Source organism: Oncorhynchus kisutch, linkage group LG16 (assembly GCF_002021735.2).
Source record: "Oncorhynchus kisutch isolate 150728-3 linkage group LG16, Okis_V2, whole genome shotgun sequence".
In the NCBI taxonomy this organism is placed as follows: domain Eukaryota; kingdom Metazoa; phylum Chordata; class Actinopteri; order Salmoniformes; family Salmonidae; genus Oncorhynchus; species Oncorhynchus kisutch.
In genome coordinates, this window is record NC_034189.2 from 17,018,171 (window position 1) to 17,038,551 (window position 20,381).

The window sequence follows — 20,381 nt, forward strand, 5'->3', positions numbered from 1 at the left end:
GACACATGAATGTTCCATAAAACACATCCAGAACATTAATGTAGTATATTCTGAAAGCATTGCAAACATTTATTTATTTATATTTCACCTTTATATAACCAGGTAGTCTAGTTGAGAACAAGTTCTCATTTACAACTGCGACCTGGCCAAGATAAAGCAAAGCAGTTCGACACATACAACAACACAGTGTTACACATGGAATAAACAAACATACAGTCAATAATACAGTAGAAAAAGTCTATATACATGTTCTAGATAAGTTGTTTGACATTAAGGAAATGTTCTCCTAACTTTAACAACAAATCCCGCTAAAAAGGTTCTCCGAAGGTTTTTGCTAACAGATAGAATATTGCCCTAACAAACAAATACACTGGACACTCAAACGTTAACGGAATATTACGGGTAACATTACAACAACGTTCTCTCTCCCTAGAATTGTTAGCTAGGATCCCCGTGTGTGTGCGTATGTGTGTGTGTGAGTGCGCTAGCTTAGTTCATTCCGCCACCACGACTGGGGGACCGGAGAGCGCGTGCGCGCATTCAGTTTGGCTATTGAAGAAAATCGGTCTCGAAAGAACTGACTGTCTCGATCGTGCACGAGGGATCTCAAAGCATTGATGAAAGACAGCGGCGGAGCAGCGCAAGCAGCGACTTGCCGACTGCGACAGCGGGACAGAGCGGCAATTAAATGTAAAACGACCGATTTCACAGCGTTTTCGTAGTCCTTACAGCCCTGTTCCTATCATGAATGAATAGATGACGAAGAGGAACCAGGGAAAGGAAGAGTGGAGGTTCGCTTCTCTCATCACGCGGTGCCGGTGAAAGAGGGGTAACATTGGTCAAAAACGTAAAAAGAGAATAACCGCACCATTATCAGTCGCGTCTGTCTGTCGTGAGATGACAAAGGTGGGTGATAAAGAAAATGTGTCTTTTTGTTTATCTGTAAGAGCACCAGTTTTATTTTAAACCGCGTTTATCGCTATTTCATCCATTTTTATGGGGGGGATGTGTATATGGGTATTTCTGCTGGCATTTCCCCCGGTAGACTAGTCTAAATCAGAATACATTCTTGTCTTGTTTCATTGTTTTCCAACGTCACCGCCACTGGTGAACCCCCTGCCCCCGGTTTTAAGTCTTTAAATGCTTGGCGCTGCGGTGTTGTCAGTCACAATGATGAACAGGCAACGACGTTACCGTAGGCTGTTGTGACACTGACAAGATACATCGTGCATGTGTCATTTCAACCCGTCAGTTGTTCGCTCGCCGGTTCTCATGTCATCATTATCATTATTATTGAGTGTGAATTAATTATCCCAATTCCCAATATTGACAGTTGGGTCTGAGTGCCGTGCTCATATTCTCCCGGTCTTGTCCTGTCCGGTCTATAGACCGCGGACGGTAGGCTACTTTTGCGAAAATGTCCAGCAATCGCTTCAAGGAAACTCACAAATCAATAGATTATGATGCTTTTTCTGTCATGATAATCTATCTGAGAGCTGTATGATTGATAATTATAGCCTCTCCATTATATTAAATTAAATTGGTTTAAAACTCTCCCCACGTAAGCCTAATTCATTTTCATGAAAGGAGTTTATCATTTCAGAACATGAGATGGAGAGAGGCAATGGAGAGAGAAATTATGAAGATATGATAAGACATAAAAGAGGTCAAATATAAGAAATATATTTTAAATGCATATGATTAAATGCAAACTTTTAAAAAATCAATAGTAATGTCCTTATCATATAGCCAAGCTATTTGAATTCGTTTCCTATGGGTTTATTTACAGTGGACCTGGTATTTGGCCAGGCATTCTACCACAGACAACTTGTTCTCACGCTATTAGCTGTCAGGTTAACAGAAGTGTGATTGTGCTGAATGTTCTCATGTAATTCATTCACTGTCAGATTCGATGTAGTTTGGACGGCAGGACGTTGTTGTAATGTTACCCGTAATATTCCGTTAACGTTTGAGTGTCCAGTGTAAAATTGTTGTTTAGAATTCCCGAGCCGATTGGCAGAAACTTATTTCGATGTTCCCTTGAGAATTGTAAATTCTGTAAATTGCTCTGGGTAGGAGCGTAAAATGTGACACGAGTGAGGAATATGCCATGTGATGTAGCATACCCCCCCCCCCCCCCCCCCCTTCAATCAAAATTATTTTAATTGAACGTTTCTGTGTGTGTGCATATGCAGATCCACCACTGTGTATTCAACTGAGGACCAATCAAGTGTATCGAGACCGTTGCACCACATTATAGCATTAACCTCTAAGCCCAATTCATAAAGACTTGTAGCTCATTAACTCATTCAGATGTATGACATACACATCACTCTGAATGCTATAGTATCAAGATGCAGAATCATAGGTCATGCACAAGCAAGTGTTGTAGTGTGTTGGCTTTGTCTTCCCGACTGTGGAAACACAATACAGAACAATGAATGTGTGCTCTTGAAGTGACAATGCAGGCTTATGGATAACAGTGATAACAGCCGCCACACACACACTTCCACACGCACAGTTACACACTTTCTCTCTCCCTCCCCCTCTTTCTCTTGCTTTTACTGTCTCTCTCTCTCTCTCCCCATCTCTCTCTCTCTCTCTCTCTCTCTCTCTCTCTCTCTCTCTCTCTACGTGTCCCTCTCAATTCAATTCTCCCCCCCTCTCTCTCCCATCCTACCCCTTTCTCTGTCCCTGTTCCCATCTCCTCTCTCCCTGTTCCCATCTCATCTCTCTCTCTCTGACCCCCCTTCCTCTCGCTCCTCCCTCTCCCTCTCCCACCTCTCACTTTCTCTCCCCCTCTCTCCCCCCCCTCTCTCCTTCTTTCTCCCTCTCCTTCTTTCTCCCTCTCCTTCTTTTTCCCTCTCGCTCTTCTTTGCTGTCCCCCTGTTTCTCTCTCCCTTTCTCTTGTTCCCTGTACCCTCCTCTCTCTCCCTTTCTCTTGTTCCCTGTACCCTCCTCTCTCGCTCTCCTCCCTTTCTCTTGTTCCCTGTACCCTCCTCTCTCGCTCTCCCTCTCTCATGTTCCCTGTACCCTCCTCTCTCTCCTTTCTCTTATTCCCTGTACCCTCCTCTCTCTCTCTCTCTCTCTCTCTCTCTCTCTCTCTCTCTCTCTCTCTCTCTCTCTCTCTCTTCTCTTGTTCCTGTACCCTCCGCTCTCTCTCTCTCTCTCTCCTTTCTCTTGTTCCCTGTACCCTCCTCTCTCTCCCTTTCTCTTGTTCCATGTACCCTCCTCTCTCGCTCTCTCCCTTTCTCTTGTCCCTGTACCTCCTCTCTCGCTCTCTCTCTTTCTCTTGTTCCCTGTACTCTCTCTCTCTTTCTCTTGTTCCCTGTACTCTCCTCTCCCTCTCTCCCTTTCTCTTGTTCCTGTACCCTCCTCTCTCTCTCTCTCTCTCTCTCTCTCTTCCCCTTTCTCTTGTTCCCCTGTCCCTCCTCTCTCTCTCTCTCTCTCTCTTCTCTCTCTCTCTCTCTCTCTCTCTCTCTCTCTCTCTCTCTCTCTCTCTCTCTCTCTCTCTCTCTCTCTCTCTCTCTCTCTCTCTTTCTCTGTTCCCTGTACCCTCCTCTCCCTCTCTCCCTTTCTCTTGTTCCCTGTACCCTCCTCTCTCTCTCTCTCTCTCTCTCTTCCCTCTCTCTCTCTCTCTCTCTCCTCTCTCTCTCCTTCTCTCTTCTCTCTCTCTCTCTTCTCTTGTTCCCTGGTACCCTCCTCTCCCTCTCTCTCTTTCTCTTGTTCCCTGTACCTCCTCTCCCTCTCTCCCTTTCTCTTGTTCCCGTCTGTACCCTCCCTCTCTCTCTCTCTCTCTCTCTCTCTCTCTCTCTCTCTCTCTCTCTCTCTCTCTCTCTCTCTCTCTCTCTCTCTCTCTCTCTCTCTTTGTCTTGTTCCCTGTACCCTCCTCTCCCTCTCTCCCTTTCTCTCTGTTCCCTGTACCCTCCTCTCCCTCTCTCCCTTTCTCTTGTTCCCTGTACCCCTCCTCTCCCTCCTCCCCTTTCTCTTGTTCCCTGTACCCTCCTCTCTCTTTCTCTCCCTTTCTCTTGTTCCCTGTACCCTCCCTCTCTCCCTTTCTCTTGTTCCCTGTACCCTCCTCTCTCTCTTTCTCTTGTTCCCTGTACTCTCTCTCTCTCTCTCTCTCCCTTTCTCTTGTTCCCTGTACCCTCCTCTCTCTCTCTCTCTCTTTCTCTTGTTCCCTGCACCCCCCTCTCCCTCTCTCCCTTTCTCTTGTTCCCTGTACCCTCCTCTCTCTCTCTCTCTCTCTCTCTCTCTCTCTCTCTCTCTCTCTCTCTCTCTCTCTCTCTCTCTCTCTCTTTGTCTTGTTCCCTGTACCCTCCTCTCCCTCTCTCCCTTTCTCTTGTTCCCTGTACCCTCCTCTCCCTCTCTCCCTTTCTCTTGTTCCCTGTACCCTCCTCTCCCTCTCTCCCTTTCTCTTGTTCCCTGTACCCTCCTCTCTCTCTTTCTCTCCCTTTCTCTTGTTCCCTGTACCCTCCCTCTCTCCCTTTCTCTTGTTCCCTGTACCCTCCTCTCTCTCTTTCTCTTGTTCCCTGTACTCTCTCTCTCTCTCTCTCTCCCTTTCTCTTGTTCCCTGTACTCTCTCTCTCTCTCTCTCTCTCTCTCTTTCTCTTGTTCCCTGTACCCCCCTCTCCCTCTCTCCCTTTCTCTTGTTCCCTGTACCCTCCTCTCTCTCTCTCTCTCTCTCTCTCTCTCTTGTTCCCTGTACCCTCTTCTCCCTCTCTCCCTTTCTCTTGTTCCCTGTACCCTCCTCTCCCTCTCTCCTTTTCTCTTGTTCCCTGTACCCTCCTCTCTCGCTCTCTCCCTTTCTCTTGTTCCCTGTACCCTCCTCTCTCGCTCACTCCCTTTCTCTTGTTCCCTGTACCCTCCTCTCCCTCTCTCCCTTTCTCTTGTTCCCTGTACCCTCCTCTCTCTCTCTCTCTAGCTCTCTGTGTCCCTCTCTCTCTACAGCTCTCTTCTCTCCCCCACCCTCTCACCCCTCTCTTATTCTCTATCTCTCTCCCCCCCCTTTCTCTCTCTCTCTCTGCCTTTCTCCCTCTCTCTCAATTCAATTCAATTCAAGGACTTAATTGGCATGGGAAACATATGTTAACATCTCCCCCCTCTATTCATCTCTCTCCCCCTCCCCTCTCTCTCTCTCTCTCTCTCTCTCTCTCTCTCTCTCTCTCTCTCTCTCTCTCTCTCTCTCTCTCTCTCTCTCACTCTCTCTCTCTCTCCCCCTCCCCTCTCCCTCTCTCTGCTCAGTGGGAAAGTTAATATGATAAAGTGTGTTTACTCCATCGATCCAGATAACCTTTTACACAGTGGCTTAGACCGCTGGTGTCAGGGGACATATTACTCAGATGTATGTCTAGATTCTGTAGGCTCTATCTGTAGCCTGATCCCAGATCTATATATGCTTTAGCCAACTTTCTTGGCTGTTGTTATCATGCCGTACATAGCAACGACTAAAGCAGTGGTTTTCAAACCTCTCCTCTGGGACCCCCAGATGATTCACCCGATTCACATAGTCAAAGGCTTGATGATTAGTTGACAGGTTGAATCAGGTGTGCTAGCTGTGGAAGTTAAAATACATGGAAAGGCTGGGGGGCCCCAAGGAGAGGTTTGAGAACACCCTGGGCTAAAGCACTTACAGATCTGGGACCAGGCTGCATAGCTCCTCATACCACTACCTCATCCCGCTCTGTAGTTGTGTGGTGTGTAGATGTGTGGTGTGTAGATGTGTAGATGTGTGGTGTGTAGTTGTACGATGTGTAGTTGTGTGGTGTGTAGTTGTATGGTGTGTAGATGTGTGGTGTGTAGTTGTATGGTGTGTAGTTGTGTGGTGTGTAGTTGTACGATGTGTAGTTGTGTGGTGTGTAGTTGTATGGTGTGTAGATGTGTAGATGTGTGGTGTGTAGTTGTGTGGTGTGTAGTTGTGTGGTGTGTAGTTGTGTGGTGTGTAGATGTGTAGTTGTATGGTGTGTAGATGTGTGGTGTGTAGTTGTATGGTGTGTAGTTGTACGGTGTGTAGTTGTGTGATGTGTGGTGTGTAGTTGTATGGTGTGTAGATGTATGGTGTGTAGTTGTACGGTGTGTAGATGTATGGTGTGTAGTTGTACGGTGTGTAGTTGTGTAGTTGTGTAGTTGTGTAGTTGTGTGGTGTGTAGATGTGTAGATGTGTGGTGTGTAGTTGTATGGTGTGTAGATGTGTGGTGTGTAGTTGTACGGTGTGTAGATGTGTGGTGTGTAGTTGTATGATGTGTGGTGTGTAGTTGTATGGTGTGTAGTTGTGTGGTGGCTGGTGGGCTCAGTGAAGACTGGCATTTAAGAAGGAGCGTGAGCCTGATTACAGACCTTGTGATTAAATATTTACTTGCAGCATCTCAGCAGCCGCAGAGGGGTGTGTGTGTGTGTGTAAGAGAGAGTGGGGAGTGTGCGTGTGTGTGTTAGTGTTATATGAGAGATAAAAACAATGTGGTAATGGGGAGTTAGCTACTACAGTTAGGGTCCAGGAGTTTTCCCTGACCGTATCGATGGGCTATCCTCTCCTATGTTACCATCTAGCGAAGCGAGCATTCTGCATAGTGCCCACTGTCAGTCTGACAACGTGGCCTAACAGCTAGAGAAACAGATGGGCAGGGTTTGCAGAGCCGAGTGGGAGCCAGAGGTTGGGCGTGTGTCCAGTGGGCCCGGGCTGCCCTTGGTGGTGCAAAAACATCATTTTCATCTCTTTGTAGATGTACAGTACAACATCCCCATCCATGGGGACCTGGATTTAAACAGACCGTCAGGGATTACTGTTTAAAAAGCCCTGTATCTGGCTGACCTCTATGCCGACTGGGGACTGGGCACAGAGACACACACACACACATGCATGCAAGCACGCACACAAACACTCACACAACAAACACACACACACACACACACAAGGGGTGGGGCTGAAATAACGGGATGGGTGTGGTTGGCTTTGTATAGCAGGTGTGGATATGGATATTATTTGCCCTCAATTCCTTGTCCTTCTTTTGAGCAGCTGTTGCTGAATGACCTCAAGGGATTTTCAGGCCAAATCGAATCTGATCCATCAACATGTTACCAAAAACGTTGAAACTCATAAGCAAAGGTCGTGTTCGAACATGCAAGAATAAAGCAACAAGTTTTGAAGCAGACAATTGTTATTGATCAAGTTTAATCCTGCTTTGTGCCTTCTAAAGATGTCTTTGTCCTGATTGGCTGTCTGTGGTTGTCACTTTGGAGCGTGGTTGTCATAGTGAAGGTCTGGGGTAGGGGCCTACACTACAGAAGTGGCTGGGGTCCTGGGTGAAGTTTCCCTATAGGCACAGATCTAGGATCAGCTTCCCAATACCACAGTCCTAACCTTAACCAGTAGTAGGTGAAACTTCACCCTACACCAAAGCTGTGACTGGCAGAGTGGGCGTGGCTGTTAGAGTTGCTCTCCAGCTCCACCGCTATCGTTCTAATGAACCTGAGGAAAGAGGAAGGCAACACAACACACTCCGTCACACGGAGAGATCATCAAACAAACACGCCCCCTGCCGAACGGCTCCCACATGCATAGGTTCAGTTTGGTCCTAGCAGAACTTAGCTAGGCGAAGCGAACATCTGTGCTCGTATATTCGCACTAAAGAGCTTCGCTTGAAAAATGAAAAAACAGCAACAATATTACTGTTGTTTGTGGGTCTTGAGCCACAGTAGCAACAACATATCACTTAATCAAAAATATATCAATCAAGAAATGAATTATTTTTGACGTTTTTGCAGAGGACATCCTAGTCGTGCAATTTTACATCCAGCTAAAATGTTTGGTGTATTACCTGTCAAGTGAAAGAATGTGCATGAAAACTAAAAGTAACCGTAGAAATTAGGGCCTCTCTGCTGCTGCACTCTCTCCTCTCTCTCGTTGAATGACAGCAAACACTTCATTGAAGAATCCCGTCCATACTTCCCACCCCTACTGTTGACCAATCACCGACGAAGGGACGTAGACTTCGGCTCCCCAATTTCGACTTGCCTCAAGAAAAAATGTTGTGTGCTCGAACAGCCGGAAAAAAACCCAGCCGAACACTAAAATGAACAAAAACATATACAGTTGAAGTCAGAAGTTTACATACACTTCGGTTGGAGTCATTAAAACTCATTTTTCAACCACTCCACAAATTTCTTGTTAACAAACTATAGTTTTGGCAAGTCAGTTAGGACATCTACTTTGTGCTTGACACAACTAATTTTCCCAACAATTGTTTACAGACAGATTATTTCACTTATAATTCACTGTAACACAATTCCAGTGGGTCAGAAGTGTACATACACTAAGTTGACTTTGCCTTTAAACAGCTTGGAAAATTCCAGAAAATAATGTCATGGCGTTAGAAACTTCTGATAGGCTAATTGACATCATTTGAGTCAATTGGAGGTGTACCTGTGGATGTATTTCAAGGTCTACCTTCAAACTCAGTGCCTCTTTGCTTGGCATCATGGGAAAATCAAAAGAAATCAGTCAAGACATCAGAAAAGAAATTGTAGACCTCCACAAGTCTGGTTCATCCTTGGGAGCAATTTCCAAATGCCTGAAGGTACCGCGTTCATCTGTACAAACAATAGTACGCAAGTATAAACACCATGGGACCACGCAGCTGTCATACCGCTCAGGAAGAAGATGCGTTCTGTCTCCTAGAGATGAATGTACTTTGGTGCGAAAAGTGCAAATCAATCCCAGAACAACAGCAAAGAACCGTGTGAAGATGCTGGAGGAAACAGGTACAAAGGTATCTATATCCACAGTAAAACAAGTCCTATATCGACATAACCTGAAAGGCTGCTCAGCAAGAAAGATGCCACTACTCCAAAACTACCATAAAAAGCCAGACTATGGTTTGCAACTGCACATGGGGACAAAGATTTTACTTTTTGGAGAAATGTCCTCTGGTCTGATAAAACAAAAATAGAACTGTTTGGCCATAATGACCATCTTTATTTTTGGAGGAAAAATGGGGAGGCTTACAAGCCGAGGAACACCATCCCAACCATGAAGCACGGGGGTGGCAGCATCATGTTGTGGGGGTGCTTTGTTGCAGGAGGGACTGGTGCACTTCACAAAATAGATGGCATCATGAGGAAAGGAAAATTATGTGGATATATTGAAGCAACATCTCAAGACATCTGTCAGGAAGTTAAAGCTTGGTCGCAAATGGGTCTTCCAAATGGACAATGACCCCAAGCATACTTCCAAAGTTGTGTCAAAATGGCTTAAGGACAACAAAGTCAAGGTATTAGAGTGTCCATCACAAAGCCCTGACCTCAATCCTATAGAAAAATTGTGGGCAGAACTGAAAAAGCGTGTGCGAGCAAGGAGGCGTATAATCCTGACTCAGTTACACCAGCTCTGTCAGGAGGAATGGGCCAAAATTCACCCAACTTATTGTGGGAAGCTTGTGGAAGGCTACCTGAAACATTTGACCCAAGTTAAGCAATTTAAAGGCAATGCTACCAAATACTAATTGAATGTATGTAAACTTCTGACCCACTGGGAATGTGATGAAAGAAATAAAAGCTGAAATAAGTGATTCTCTCTACTATTATTCTGACATTTCACATTCTTTAAAAAATATGGTGATCCTAACTGACCTAAGACAGGGAATTCTTTATAGGATTAAATGTTAGGAATTGTGAAAATTGAGTTTAAATGTATTTGGCTAAGGTGTGTGTATGTATGTATGACCACTTCCGACTTCAACTGTATTATTTTGTCATAATATATGTGCAAACTGTTTAGACTGGGATGCATTTGGCAGGCTTTAGCCCAGCACACAATGATGATGTAACTGAACAGCACCAGTGGCAATAAGCCATCTGGGCTCACTCTAGAATTTTCATCGGGCCATGACATTTCGAGCCCAGTCTGACCCAAGTCCTGTGAGCTGAAGCCATTACTCAGGCTCAGTCTGACATCACAGAAAATGAAATGTGCCCGAACCCGAAATAAATCCAGATTTCTACCTACCAGTATATTGATTTTATCTTGTTGATTTGAACTTTTAACTTGTGTTGAGAACAATGCAGTAGAGGCAAGCAGCAGCGGAGTGAGGGGACAAAGAAACATCCGTTGGGCCTAGAAAAAGCGCAGAGAGAGGAAATGTGACCTTAGTTATGATCAACTGTTGGAATAAAGGAGATTAATGCAATTTAAGGCATGTACACTAGCTCATCTTCATAATCAATGTCCGATTTTTGTTTGGATATTTGGTAACAACTAGGCTGGGAAAATGTTTGCTAAATTGAGGTGAGTGCTCATCTTCACTCTAATTTGAGCATATATTAATAAACAGAACATTTTGCTAGCATGTTATGTACTTCTCCGCAGTAGTCTGTTCTACTCCCTAACAAAAGCCTGTGACTTGTCTGATAATCAGTCAATGTGATTTCGTTTCACTAAATCTCTTTCTGTATATTTGGTTCATTGATCGCTCACTGGGCGAGTGGAGGTGGTAGCTCATTTGTTTGCTCATCTATCACTTTTCAGAAACATTTAGCATGCTATAATGTAGCCTAAATCAAATGTATTATTTTGCTCAACTCACATAGCAGCCTTAAATAATCTATTCTCCATTGAGCTGTGAGAAAGCGTCATGTCTTAACGTAACTCTTCCTACTTCTATATAATCAATCAATCATTCATTCATGTCATTACACAGCATGAGTCATTCATGTCTTTAAATCATTTGAAATGAAATAACAAATGGAGCCTTGTGTAATGAACACGAGGGGAGACAGTGTGCTGGTTTCATGCGAAGGGCGCAGCAGGTGTTTATTGTAAAGGACCACAGGAGGAGGCAGGTAGCTGGGTCCAGGGGCAGGCAGAAGGTCATACACAGGAGGAGGCAGGTAGCTGGGTCCAGGGGCAGGCAGAAGGTCATACACAGGGGGTCCAAAAGGCAACAGTACAGGCAGGGAGAAGGCTAGTAACGTCGTCCGGGAGATCAGGCAATAGGTAGAGAACAGGAAATCCGATGGGCTAAAGTACAGGCAGGGAATAAGCAAAAGGCATCGTTAGTGAGTCAGGCAAAAACTATCATTCACGGGAGGCGTAAATCACCGGGAAAAACCCAGCACTCTGAAAGACATGTCCCAAAACAAATAATACCTCACAGTGATGGGGTGCAAAGAACTGAACTAAATAGTGTGGGATAATGACATACAGGCATGTGAACAGGTGATTAGAATTCAGGTGATTGGGATCTGGAGAGTGAGCTGCGTTCAGGGGATCTAGGTATTTGAGAGTGTGAGCTGGAAAGTGAGCTGCGTTCAGGATATCTACGTGTTTGAGGGTGTGAGTTGGACGCAGACGTTACACCTTGAATAATGAAGCAATAAATAAATAATGAGATTTTTTGAATATTTGAATAATCACTCAAAAGCCCAGTGTTTTAAATGTATGTTTGATTAGAAAAACATTTTAATCAGTTATGGGTCTGCTTTTGATAGATTACAAGGTCAAGGCGCATTAGCAGGGCAGTCATAGGGTGCATTTTGTTCGGATGTATCAGTGTTAACAGACGGCATTAAAATATGGTCTTCTTCTTTACTGAGATGCGCTGCCTGTCATGGTCTTGTGGATCATCATTCTCCTGAAGTGCACTCCAGCCTATTCCTATCAAAAATTGAAACATTTCAATCAAGTTTCTCTGGCCCAGCCAAGATTGGAAACCTGGTGTGTCACCAGCTGCTGTGGCTGAGAGAGAGCCATCCATAGTAGGCTAAAAGGTGCACGGACACACACCGTTTTCTTTCTTTCTTAAGCCAGTTAGACAACCCGGAAACCCACCGGGCACTCTGAATAATGCTGTGAGTTGCCGTGAATTCATTCTGGACTTGGGGACTGTGAAGAGACCCTGGTATGTCATGTCTTGTGGGTTGTATATGGGTGTCTGAAGAGACCCCTGGTATGTCATGCCTTGTGGGTTGTGTATGGGTGTCTGAAGAGACCCCTGGTATGTCATGCCTTGTGGGTTGTGTATGGGTGTCTGAAGAGACCCCTGGTATGTCATGCCTTGTGGGTTGTATATGGGTGTCTGAAGAGACCCATGGTATGTCATGCCTTGTGGGTTGTGTATGGGTGTCTGAAGAGACCCCTGGTATGTCATGTCTTGTGGGTTGTGTATGGGTGTCTGAAGAGACCCCTGGTATGTCATGTCTTGTGGGTTGTGTATGGGTGTCTGAAGAGACCCCTGGTATGTCATGTCTTGTGGGTTGTGTATGGGTGTCTGAAGAGACCCCTGGTATGTCATGTCTTGTGGGTTGTGTATGGGTGTCTGAAGAGACCCCTGGTATGTCATGCCTTGTGGGTTGTGTATGGGTGTCTGAAGAGACCCCTGGTATGTCATGCCTTGTGGGTTGTATATGGGTGTCTGAAGAGACCCATGGTATGTCATGCCTTGTGGGTTGTGTATGGGTGTCTGAAGAGACCCCTGGTATGTCATGTCTTGTGGGTTGTGTATGGGTGTCTGAAGAGACCCCTGGTATGTCATGTCTTGTGGGTTGTGTATGGGTGTCTGAAGAGACCCCTGGTATGTCATGTCTTGTGGGTTGTGTATGGGTGTCTGAAGAGACCCCTGGTATGTCATGTCTTGTGGGTTGTGTATGGGTGTCTGAAGAGACCCCTGGTATGTCATGTCTTGTGGGTTGTGTATGGGTGTCTGAAGAGACCCCTGGTATGTCATGTCTTGTGGGTTGTGTATGGGTGTCTGAAGAGACCCCTGGTATGTCATGTCTTGTGGGTTGTGTATGGGTGTCTGAAGAGACCCCTGGTATGTCATGTCTTGTGGGTTGTGTATGGGTGTCTGAAGAGACCCCTGGTATGTCATGTCTTGTGGGTTGTGTATGGGTGTCTGAAGAGACCCCTGGTATGTCATGTCTTGTGGGTTGTGTATGGGTGTCTGAAGAGACCCCTGGTATGTCATGTCTTGTGGGTTGTGTATGGGTGTCTGAAGAGACCCCTGGTATGTCATGTCTTGTGGGTTGTGTATGGGTGTCTGAAGAGACCCCTGGTATGTCATGTCTTGTGGGTTGTGTATGGGTGTCTGAAGAGACCCCTGGTATGTCATGTCTTGTGGGTTGTGTATGGGTGTCTGAATGTTATTTGATTATGCAGACAATCTGGAATTTTCATCACATTAATAGTTCTCATAAAAACTGGAAGAGAGGCAGTTAATCTCTCGTCAACCCTCAACCAGGAAAGACTGACATGCATGTTGTTGATGTTAGTTCTGTGTGTGCAGTTCAGGGCAAGGTGTGCTGCTCTGCTTTGAGACAGCTGCAGCTTTGCTAGGTCTTTCTTTGCTGCACCTGACCTTAGTACCAGACAGTAATCAAGATGGGACAAGATCAGAGCCTGAACAACTAGTACGGTTGACATTTGTGTCACAAACGGAGAACAATATTTTTTTTATAACAGACATACATAAGACCGGGCCGGGCCGCCGGACACCGTCGGGTTCAGGCTGATAATGAGAACTCTAGCTGACACAGGCCTACAAGAACAAACTGGATTGGCCTCCCAGTTATAGTGTCCAGTATCAGGACCGATTCTGTGGAAAGCCCCATAGGATATCCACAGGTGTGTACACAGATGTCATAATAGACAACTAGACCTTTCAATGCATAATAAAATACAGTAGGATGTTTCAAACAACTCTTTTCTTATTCAAACAAATCCTTACTAGCAGCAGCAGCCAAATACATGATTTTTTAAATGTTTTTCAACACAACATACAATGCTCAAACGGAGTAGATAATTTGCGATGAAAACAGATTCAACTTCAGTGTTTAAAAATACTGATGAATAAAAACAGATAAAACATTGATAAAATAATAGTGTAAAGGTGTAAAGGTCGTTCCCCTTGAGGGGCATGACTGACTGGTGGGGGTCAGTCATACCGTTAACGTAATAAATGATTATCTTCCAACTGACCCGGCTCGGTGGGGAGCATTGTGTAAGTGTGAGAGAGAGAGTGGTGCAGAGCGACTCTCCCCTAGGGTGTCTGGAGGATTAATTAGTCTCTCCTCAGACGGAGGGTCTCTGTTTGTTTTGTGGGGAAAAATATATAAATTCTGTGCATACATTTTGTGAAGAAGATTAATTCTCTGCTCTTTCTATAACACCTGCACCCCTTCCGCCTACACCTCCTCCTCCTGGTTGGTGTAGAGGAGAAAGAGGACCTCCACCTCCTCCTCCTGGTTGGTGTAGAGGAGAAAGAGGACCTACACCTCCTCCTCCTGGTTGGTGTAGAGGAGAAAGAGGACGTCCACCTCCTCCTCCTGGTTGGTGTAGAAGAGAAAGAGGACCTACACCTCCTCCTCCTGGTTGGTGTAGAGGAGAAAGAGGACCTACACCGCCTCCTGGTTGGTGTAGAGGAGAAAGAGGGCCTCCACCTCCTCCTGGTTGGTGTAGAGGAGAAAGAGGACCTCCTCCTTCTGGTTGGTGTAGAGGAGAAAGAGGACCTCCACCTTCTCCTCCTGGTTTGTGTAGAGGAGAAAGAGGCCCACCACCTCCTCCTCCTGGTTGGTGTAGAGGAGAAAGAGGACCTCCACCTCTTCCTCCTGGTTGGTGTAGAGGAGAAAGAGGACCTCCACCTCCTCCTCCTGGTTGGTGTAGAGGAGAAAGAGGATCTACACCTCCTCCTCCTGGTTGGTGTAGAGGAGAAAGAGGACCTCCTCCTCCTGGTTGGTGTAGAGGAGAAAGAGGACCGCCTCCTCCTGGTTGGTGTAGAGGAGAAAGAGGACCACCACCTCCTCCTCCTGGTTGGTGTAAAGAGGAGAAAGAGGACCTCCACCTCCTCCTCCTGGTTGGTGTAGAGGAGAAAGAGGACCACCACCACCTCCTCTTGGTTGGTGTAGAGGAGAAAGAGGACCTCCACCTCCTCCTCCTGGTTGGTGTAGAGGAGGAAGAGGACCTACACCTCCTCCTCCTGGTTGGTGTAGAGGAGAAAGAGGACCTCCAACTCCTCCTCCTGGTTGGTGTAGAGGAGAAAGAGGACCCCCAACACCTCCTGCTGGTTGGTGTAGAGGAGAAAGAGGACCTCCTCCTCCTGGTTGGTGTAGAGGAGAAAGAGGACCACCACATCCTCATCCTGGTTGGTGTAGAGGAGAAAGAGGACTTCCACCTCCTCTTCCTGGTTGGTGTAGAGGAGAAAGAGGACCTCCACCTCCTCCTCCTGATTGGTGTAGAGGAGAAAGAGGTCCCCGTCTCCTCCTCCTGGTTGGTGTAGAGGAGAAAGAGGATCTACACCTCCTCCTCCTGGTTGGTGTAGAGGAGAAAGAGGACCTCCACCTCCTCCTCCTGGTTGGTGTAGAGGAGAAAGAGGACCTCCACCACCTCCTCCTGGTTAGTGTAGAGGAGAAAGAGGACCACCACATCCTCCTCCTGGTTGGTGTAGAGGAGAAAGAGGACCTACACCTCCTCCTCCTGGTTGGTGTAGAGGAGAAGTTAGAGGATCTACACCTCCTCCTCCTGGTTGGTGTAGAGGAGAAAGAGGACGTCCACCTCCTCCTCCTGGTTGGTGTAGAGGAGAAAGAGGACCTACACCTCCTCCTCCTGGTTGGTGTAGAGGAGAAAGAGGACCTACACCTCCTCCTCCTGGTTGGTGTAGAGGAGAAAGAGGACCTACACCTCCTCCTCCTGGTTGGTGTAGAGGAGAAAGAGGACCTACACCTCCTCCTCCTGGTTGGTGTAGAGGAGAAAGAGGACCTACACCTCCTCCTGGTTGGTGTAGAGGAGAAAGAGGGCCTCCTACTTCTGGTTGGTGTAGAGGAGAAAGAGGACCTCCACCTCCTCCTCCTGGATGGTGTAGAGGAGAAAGAGGACCTCCTCTTTCTGGTTGGTGTAGAGGAGAAAGAGGACCTCCACCTCCTCCTCCTGGTTGGTGTAGAGGAGAAAGAGGACCTACACCACCTCCTCCTTGTTGGTGTAGAGGAGAAAGAGGACCTCCACCTCTTCCTGGTTGGTGTAGAGGAGAAAGAGGGCCTCCATCTCCTCCTGGTTGAGGTAGAGGAGAAAGAGGACCTCCTCCTTCTGGTTGGTGTAGAGGAGAAAGAGGACCTCCTCCTCATGGTTTGTGTATAGGAGAAAGAGGACCACCACCTCCTCCTCCTGGTTGGTGTAGAGGTGAAAGAGGACCTCCACCTCTTCCTCCTGGTTGGTGTAGAGGAGAAAGAGGACCTCCACCTCCACCTCCTGGTTGGTGTAGAGGAGAAAGAGGACCTCCTCCTTCTGGTTGGTGTAGAGGAGAAAGAGGACCTCCACCTCCTGGTTGGTGTAGAGGAGAAAGAGGACCTCCTCCTCCTGGTTGGTGTAGAGGAGAAAGAGGACCTCCTCCTCCTGGTTGGTGTAGAGGAGAAAGAGGACCACCACCTCCTCCTCCTGGTTGGTGTAGAGGAGAAAGAGGACCTCCTCCTCCTGGTTGGTGTAGAGGAGAAAGAGGACCTCCTCCTCCTGGTTGGTGTAGAGGAGAAAGAGGACCACCACCTCCTCCTCCTGGTTGGTGTAGAGGAGAAAGAGGCCCTCCACCTCTTCCTCCTGGTTGGTGTAGAGGAGAAAGAGGACCTGCACCTCCTCCTCCTGGTTGGTGTAGAGGAGAAAGAGGACCTACACCTCCTCCTCCTGGTTGGTGTAGAGGAGAAAGAGGACCTCCTCCTTCTGGTTGGTGTAGAGGAGAAAGAGGACCTCCTCCTCCTGGTTGGTGTAGAGGAGAAAGAGGACCTCCTCCTCCTGGTTGGTGTAGAGAAGAAAGAGGACCTCCTCCTCCTGGTTGGTGTAGAGGAGAAAGAGGACCACCACCTCCTCCTCCTGGTTGGTGTAAAGAGGAGAAAGAGGACCTCCACCTCCTCCTGGTTGGTGTAGAGGAGAAAGAGGACCTACACCTCCTCCTCCTGGTTGGTGTAGAGGAGAAAGAGGACCTACACCTCCTCCTCCTGGTTGGTGTAGAGGAGAAAGAGGCCCTACACCTCCTCCTCCTGGTTGGTGTAGAGGAGAAAGAGGACCTACACCTCCTCCTCCTGGTTGGTGTAGAGGAGAAAGAGGACCTACACCTCCTCCTGGTTGGTGTAGAGGAGAAAGAGGACCTCCTACTTCTGGTTGGTGTAGAGGAGAAAGAGGACCTCCACCTCCTCCTCCTGGATGGTGTAGAGGAGAAAGAGGACCTCCTCTTTCTGGTTGGTGTAGAGGAGAAAGAGGTCCTCCACCTCCTCCTCATGGTTGGTGTAGAGGAGAAAGAGGACCTACACCTCCTCCTCCTTGTTGGTGTAGAGGAGAAAGAGGACCTCCACCTCCTCTTCCTGGTTGGTGTAGAGGAGAAAGAGGGCCTCCACCTCCTCCTGGTTGAGGTAGAGGAGAAAGAGGACCTCCTCCTTCTGGTTGGTGTAGAGGAGAAAGAGGACCTCCTCCTCATGGTTTGTGTATAGGAGAAAGAGGACCACCACCTCCTCCTCCTGGTTGGTGTAGAGGAGAAAGAGGACCTCCACCTCTTCCTCCTGGTTGGTGTAGAGGAGAAAGAGGACCTCCAACTCCTCCTCCTGGTTGGTGTAGAGGAGAAAGAGGACCTCCACCTCTTCCTCCTGGTTGGTGTAGAGGAGAAAGAGGACCTCCAACTCCTCCTCCTGGTTGGTGTAGAGGAGAAAGAGGACCTCCACCTCCTCCTCCTGGTTGGTGTAGAGGAGAAAGAGTACCTCCACCTCCTCCTCCTGGTTGGTGTAGAGGAGAAAGAGGACCTCCACCTCCTCCTCCTGGTTGGTGTAGAGGAGAAAGAGGACCTCCTCCTCATGGTTTGTGTATAGGAGAAAGAGGACCACCACCTCCTCCTCCTGGTTGGTGTAGAGGAGAAAGAGGACCTCCACCTCTTCCTCCTGGTTGGTGTAGAGGAGAAAGAGGACCTCCACCTCTTCCTCCTGGTTGGTGTAGAGGAGAAAGAGGATCTACACCGCCTCCTCCTGGTTGGTGTAGAGGAGAAAGAGGACCTCCTCCTTCTGGTTGGTGTAGAGGAGAAAGAGGACCTCCTCCTCCTGGTTGGTGTAGAGGAGAAAGAGGACCTCCTCCTCCTGGTTGGTGTAGAGGAGAAAGAGGACAACCACCTCCTCCTCCTGGTTGGTGTAGAGGAGAAAGAGGACTTCCACCTCCTCCTCCTGGTTGGTGTAGAGGAGAAAGAGGACCTACACCACCTCCTCTTGGTTGGTGTAGAGGAAAAAGAGGACCTACACCTCCTCCTCCTGGTTGGTGTAGAGGAGAAAGAGGACCTCCACCTCCTCCTCCTGGTTGGTGTAGAGGAGAAAGAGGACCTCCAACTCCTCCTCCTGGTTGGTGTAGAGGAGAAAGAGGACCTACACCTCCTCCTCCTGGTTGGTGTAGAGGAGAAAGAGGACCTACACCTCCTCCTCCTGGTTGGTGTAGAGTAGAAAGAGGACCTACACCTCCTCCTCCTGGTTGGTGTAGAGGAGAAAGAGGACCTCCACCTCCTCCTCCTGGTTGGTGTAGAGGAGAAAGTGTACCTCCACCTCCTCCTCCTGGTTGGTGTAGAGGAGAAAGAGGACCTCCACCTCCTCCTCCTGGTTGGTGTAGAGGAGAAAGAGGACCTCCTCCTCCTGGCTGGTGTAGAGGAGAAAGAGGACCTCCTCCTCCTGGCTGGTGTAGAGGAGAAAGAGGACCTCCTCATCCTGGCTGGTGTACAGGAGAAGTTAGAGGACCAGAGTATTTAGCGCCTGGCCAGCCACCAGAGTTAGAGGAAGCTCGAGTGGCGTGTGGAATCTGATTACCGTCTTTAAAGCTCTTCGCCACAGCAGCGAGAGATCACATTTACTGCTGTCTGCCTGCCTGCAGCCCTCCCTCCCTCTCTCACTCTGCCCCCCCCCACTCTTTTTGCTTCCCTCCCTCTCTCCATCACCATCCCATTTTCTCTTCTCTCTCCTTTTCTCCTTTTTATTTGTTTCTCTCCGGGTTCGCTCTCTCTGCCCCCCCCCTCTATTTTTATTTCCTCACCACTCTCATTATCACCATCTCTGTCTCTCTCCTTTCCTTCTTCTTGAACACCACATCTCTGTCAGAGGCTATGTGCCATCTGCTCTGGCATTTTTTGAATTAGGACAACTTGTGGGAACAGCACATTTATTGTTACGTCACAATTAATAATTCAACCAACCCCACTGGCAGACTCACAGGCACTAGCCTGAGCCCAGATCAGTTTTTACTGTTTTGCCATAGCCTTGGCACTCATTGTCACGCAAGACAGCACAAACAGATCCAGGATCAGGCTACACTCACATGTCTATGAGGTGTTACAGTTGAATAAATGGTGTACATCCTACAGAGGAAAATAACTTCAGACAAGTGGAGCTGTACATAGCTGACTCTCACAGGAATAAGTACCAAGGAAATTACCCCCTTCATCATCATCATCATCATCACCAGTTTGACCTATGACCTTTGTGGCATGTGTGTGTGTGTGCTGTGTGTGTCTTCGGATCAACTGGTGTTATTTGTTTCCAATTCAGGTAATTATGTTCTTAGATCCTTAGAGCTGGTTCAATAAGGAGTCTCTGTCAATATGATACATGGGAGATGCTTACTTTGAAAATAATTGCATCTGGACTTGACAGAGTTTTCTTTACATGGCATTTAATCATTCAAATGTAGTTTCAATGTGTGATTTTGGTAACATATTGATCCAGCCTTCTGTTTCCATATTAGACATCATTAAACGTTATGGTAAAGTTGCAACCCTAGCAAACTTCATATTAATAGTATGAGTATATATATATAGTGACTTGCAAAAGTATTCATCCCCCTTGGCATTTTTCCTATTTTTCATCCTAAACACAGTGTTCTGGGCTGAGAGACACCAAGCTCTTTCATCCTAAACACAGTGTTCTGGGCTGAGAGAAACCAAGCTCTTTCATCCTAAACACAGTGTTCTGGGCTGAGAGACACCAAGCTCTTTCATCCTAAACACAGTGTTCTGGGCTGAGAGACACCAAGCTCTTTCATCCTAAACACAGTGTTCTGGGCTGAGAGAAACCAAGCTCTTTCATCCTAAACACAGTGTTCTGGGCTGAGAGACACCAAGCTCTTTCATCCTAAACACAGTGTTCTGGGCTGAGAGACACCAAGCTCTTTCATCCTAAACACAGTGTTCTGGGCTGAGAGACACCAAGCTCTTTCATCCTAAACACAGTGTTCTGGGCTGAGAGACACCAAGCTCTTTCATCCTAAACACAGTGTTCTGGGCTGAGAGAAACCAAGCTCTTTCATCCAAAACACAGTGTTCTGGGCTGAGAGACACCAAGCTCTTTCATCCTAAACACAGTGTTCTGGGCTGAGAGACACCAAGCTCTTTCATCCT

General features: G+C 47.3%; 1 protein-coding gene across 1 annotated transcript in view; it reads left to right on the forward strand.

Moving 5' to 3' along the window:
* Window positions 1-530: 530 nt before the first annotated feature.
* Window positions 531-20,381, forward strand: part of LOC109906216 (galactose-3-O-sulfotransferase 3-like) — a 50,970-nt gene continuing 31,119 nt past the window's right edge. Inside the window, exon 1 of the mRNA XM_031791886.1 lies at window positions 531-906. The gene's annotated coding sequence lies outside the window, so the exon portion shown is untranslated. The remainder of the gene's footprint in view (window positions 907-20,381) is intronic.